The sequence below is a fragment of the Limulus polyphemus genome, unplaced genomic scaffold (assembly GCF_000517525.1).
Source record: "Limulus polyphemus unplaced genomic scaffold, Limulus_polyphemus-2.1.2 Scaffold9824, whole genome shotgun sequence".
Classification (NCBI taxonomy): domain Eukaryota; kingdom Metazoa; phylum Arthropoda; class Merostomata; order Xiphosura; family Limulidae; genus Limulus; species Limulus polyphemus.
In genome coordinates, this window is record NW_013675434.1 from 1 (window position 1) to 5,712 (window position 5,712).

Below are 5,712 nucleotides of genomic sequence, written 5' to 3' on the forward strand. Positions count from 1 at the left end.
AGTAAAGCTGTTGTAATCTGTTCAAATCTCAAATCCTCCACATCGTACATAAGAAGTAAAGCTGTTGTAATCTGTTCAAATCTCAAATCCTCCACATCGTACATAAGAAGTATAGCTGTTGTAATCTGTTCAAATCTCAAATCCTCCACATCGTACATAAGAAGTATAGCTGTTGTAATCTGTTCAAATCTCAAATTCTCCACATCGTACATAAGAAGTATAGCTGTTGTAATCTGTTCAAATCTCAAATCCTCCACATCTACATAAGAAGTATAGCTGTTGTAATCTGTTCAAATCTCAAATCCTCCTACGTCGTACATAAGTAAGAAATACAACTGATGCGATATTTTCAAAGGGGATTTGTAAATCCTCTATACCGTACATAAAATAAGTGTAACTCATGAAATGTGTTTAATTTAAAACAGGATCTTTAAATCTTCTACGTCCAACGGAACTGATATAGTTTTGATTTTTGCGTTGTTTTCTCTGTATGTTGCCTTCCAGAACTTTTGTTACTTTATGAAACGTAATCGTATTATCTAAAAATCTTGAAAAGTTGTTTGCACTTACAAACACGTGAAAAAATGAGGATAACGATGTGTTTGACCCAATCTCTATTCACGTACTATGAAAATAAAAATAATCCAACATATTTATGTCACTAGCTATAAAGTATCGTAATATGACGTAAACCGATCCGAAATATCAAATCATGTGATCGTAATTGTTTGTTTGTTTGTAATTATGCACAAAGCTACACAAGAGCTATCTGTGCTCTGCCCACCACGGGTATCGAAACCCGGTTTCTAGCGTTGTAAGTCCGCAGACATACCGCTGTGTCACTGGGGGGCATGTGATCGTAATTAAAAAAAACAAATGAAGCATTAATATATTTGTACGATATATAACCCAAACATTCAACGGGTGGATATATAAGTAGTTTGTTTGCTAAAAAGGGTTGGTATGTAAATTTAGAACACATTTTAAACTACACATTAAAATTTACATAGTATATTTAATTTTGCATTTCAAAGAATGCAAAATTTCTAATCCTTACCTCAACAGGTGAATAAGCATCTATAATTGAAGTGTTCATGAAAGTACTTAATCAAAATTAATATTACTGTCGAATGAAAAATGAAATTATTTTTCTGATTTAAACTACTATCATTAGCAAAGTAATAATGTTTATTCGTTTTCTTTTTCATGTTTCAAATCTTCAAAATATAAGGAAATTTTACAATACTTACTGACACTGCCCTCTATCGGTAATTAACATATTGACCAGCGTTGTATTATTATTATTTCAAAAAATGTGTATAAGTTAAATGGATTGTGTATATATTAAACTCACTAATAACAGTACAAGCTGAATCTTTCTTAATCTGTCAAGAGTATTTTAGGAATAGATTCTATAAAAAAAACAATAAAGAAACAGAACAGAAATATTAAATTTTCAATGTCCAGTTTGTTATAACAAATACATTTAAAATATTCATCTTAGCACTGTTCCCTTGCATCATTGAATAACCTAGAACTCGAGAGTTTAAATTACAACAAAATTACCTAGGATCTACTTTATCATAATAGTAATTTTACCGCTTATTGGATCCAAAACGCTGATCCGCCATACTTATCAGGCAAGTCTGTACGTTATATAATTGACGTAATTAAATATATTTGACGTATATGTAACTAAGCTAATAAATCTTTTGAAATGTTTTATAACATATCTATGCACTTTATTCAAATATCAGTATATATAACTAAAATACTGAAGTAAATAGGAAACAAAAAGGCTTTCAGAACTTAACAATACAAAAGTAAGAAAGAACAGTGTCTGCCGTTCAGTTTCTAAACAAATTTCCAAGTAACATCCCTCCTGAGAACTTTTAGTAATTTATGAAGCTAAATTTACTATTGCAAGTTAAGACAAACTATACAGAAAATACACAATCATATTTTTAAAAACAATATGTCTAAACGCAATAGCTTAGTATGAGGATATGTTAAATAGAGAAACCTGTCATTTGAGGAGTAACCCGAAGCAACACGTTATATACTTTATAGGTAAAATAAGAGTGTGTACAAATATGGAGAAGCAGAATTTAAATCTTTAGTAACTGTTCTGTAATAAGCCTCAGTGAAAACGTATGGAACTTACCCACTTCTAACTATATAATATTTGTGGGTAACATGGAACAAAGTAACAGAAGAAAATACAAATATTTTGTATGTACCAACAGTTTCTGTTCTTCTCTCCTAGTCTGAAATTTTCCATTACTCCTTTCTTGTCTCCTGTCTATGACTCAGAACTGTCTGTTATCTATTTTTTAATGCGAGTCTTATCTGATATCACATCCGATATTCTTCAGCTACAACTGAAATAAGTTGAAAGACTTGTATGTTTCAGATCCTTAAAGTTTGTGAATAACTCAGACGTTTACGTTTTTCTATAAAAGTATTTCCTACAACACTTACCTCTTTAGCTTTATCCCGACCAAAGTTTCGTTTCCTTACCTGTCTAAAGATTCTTATACCCCACTATACCGCCCATAGTGATTTTAATCTTGTGACTCTCTCCACCTACGTCAATGCGCCTTTTATAACCGATATATATGTTCCCTGTTATTCTTTCTTATTCACTTTTTCGAGACTGGCAAGATTATCAAACCCGAACACCGGCTATCTAGGGAGGAAGGGCGTAATAGTGCGAGAGGAAGTAAGTATTATCGGAAATACATTTTTGACATACCTCAATCCCACATTGACGGGGGGGGGGGGGAGTCCACACAGAAAGCATATGCATAGAAAAAGCAGGTGTGCAAAATTGAGATATAATAAAGCACACTAGTGAGGGTCTGCACTACTTCTGGCCAATATAGTGCCATCAGAAAAACTCGACAGGACATGGAATGAAATAGTGCCAGAATCTTGGAGAGCAAATGAATCGGAAGGAATGCACAAAACTGAAGAACCATTCAATCCTGACTGAGAGCACCCACTTCCAAAGCCAGAGGGTGAGGAACTGGAGACCAGAAGGACAGGAGCAGAGCATTCCAGTGGGTGGCAAAAGCATCAATCTGTGGTGTCCCTAGACAAGGACAGATCCAACTAGAAACTCGAGGATGAAGTATCCATTGCATTGGAAGAGCTCAGTTGGAACAAAAATTGGTTGGCTACTAGAGTCATTACCCCCGGAACATGACAACCAAGGAGAACAATCTGGTGGTTGGTGCCTAAAGGAGAAAATCCAATTGTCGAGAACAAAGAGACCTGGAGTGAGTGGCCCCTCGCTTTAAAATGTATGATACTACTGTGGAATTATCCAAATGAAGCAATGCCACCTTCCCTTGCAACAATGAGACTCCAAGTCCATTGAAACTAAAAGTTCTAAGAGACTGACGTGGATAGAAGCTTCCTCTACTGACCAAAGTCTCTTGAATACCATATTTTCCACACAAGCACCCCAGCCCTGAAGATAAGCATCTGCGATCTGATGTAGCCCTGGCCATGGAGTTGGTAGAAGTACACCTGCTGTTGTGATGTCCCTGTCAAACCACCAGCTGATATCCAGCAAACTGAAATCTGGCAATCTCACTGGGCAATGCAGCACATCTGAGCAAATGTTCCACTGGTCTTGTAATAACCATTGAAGGGCCCTCATGTGAGTCCAACTTAAAAGAATGAGTAATTTCAAAGATGCCCACATCCCCAAAAGAAATAGAACCGCACATGCTGGTGGAGAATGAGACAACTGTATTCGAAAAACCTGACTCAGTCTGGAAGTGAAAAACACCCCTAAATGGATGATGTATGGAGTAGGAGGAAGAATAGACTTCATTTCTGATAAGAAACCCAGTTCTTGCAGCTTCTGATAACAGAGGTTGAATGTGCAGTTCTGCCACATAGTGGGAAGGGGTGAGAAGAAGCCAGTTGTTCATGTAATAGTGAGTGTGAATTGTGAGGAAGTGAAGATGACATGAAGAAGCTCTGAATATCCAGCAAAAAACGTATGGAGCAGTTGTGAGAACAAATGGTAGAGCACAGAACTGAAAAACCTGGTTGGCGTGCAAGAAACTGAGATAATGATTAAAGACTCAGCAATCGAGATTTGAAGATAGGTCTCTGCAACATCGAATTATGTCATCCATAGTCCAGGTGAAAAGAGACACTGAAGGGAATCCTCAACCCCACTGTAACCAAGGAGGCTGGAAGAAGCAAGTAGGATGAGTAAAATCGATGTCTGGGTGCTAATCACCTTTTTTTTTGGTACTACAAATATCTGAGAATTAAAAAAAACAAGAGATGAGGTAACTCTCTCTATGGGCTCTTGGTGCAGAAGATCGTGAATGGTTTATGGTCAACAGTTGGATGTAAGAGGGTCCTTGGAGAGTGGAAAGCCAACCAGTATGATAGGCAGTGGAGGGGGAGATGTGAACTGAATGACCCATCCACTCCGGAATACTTGAATCTGTGGTAAATATCTCCCATATTGACACAAACCCTATGATTTGAGATCCCACGGGACCTGACCTGATAAGGTAGTCACCGATGCCGAAATCTGTGCTCCACCCTGGAGGGGGATCCTCACTGCAGAGAAACCCTCACTACACATGCAATACAGTCTTCGTAATTTTGGCCATCTAGAAAAAGTGAATAAGGAATAATGGAGAGCTTATATACAGATTGGGTATAAAGGGCACATTGATGTAGGTGGAGAGAGTCACAATATTAAAGTCACTATGGGCGATATAGTGGGTTATAAAGAGTGGAGCAAGCGAGGTAGAATTTATAGCAATGCATAAATGGGCAAAGAGAAACTTTCGTCGGGATAAAGCTAAAGTGTGAGAGAGGGTGTGTTTTCAAAACTAACTTTTAGTCTAGAAACAAGAAGCTTCTCTTGTATCACTAAAGTTTTAATAAAAAATGACTTCCACAAATCATAGTTGCTGGATACTACAACCAAGAGTGACTATAATCTTGTGAAAAACTAAAAAAAAATTTCCTTTTTCTGTCATTATTTGAAAGATTGTATTGAAAGAAAATGAAATAGAATGTGTAATCATGCAGAAAATGTTTTTTACATGTGACGGATTTGTTATTATATATTTATCTTAATATCGATTTTGTTTAGATTAAATTTATATTTAGAAACGTACATAGCTTATACTATGTATTGCGAAACTCCCGCCTGTTCTCCAAAGTTGTATAAGATTCTCGAGAGTAAGAATCAACAATATATGTATGTACATAAACGCTTAAATGTAGCTTTGTATTGTTACCTAATCTTAATTTTATAGAAAGCCTCCACATGCCTATAAATATAACCAACGCGACGAGCCAAACAAAGAGTATCTATTATTAGTTTGCTATAGTCAGTGTGCTATAAAATTCGGAAGCAATAACTGTGTTTATTATATGGCTTATTAATTGGAAACTTAAGATATTTGACCAGGAGCATTTACAAAGTTTGAACATTACAAACCATTTGACTTCAGTGGATTCTCATCGTGAACCCTCGATAAGACATCAAAGAAGTTCCAGACTAAAAAGAAGACTTTATATTACTCGTAAGTTTGTAAAATTTTTGTATATAAATCATTGTTTTTAATAACTGTTATTGTAAATTCTATTCTTGTTTGTATATTAAAACATATTTGTGTTAAAAAAAGAAAAACTGTGTGTATCAATCTTGTTGGCAAATATCAT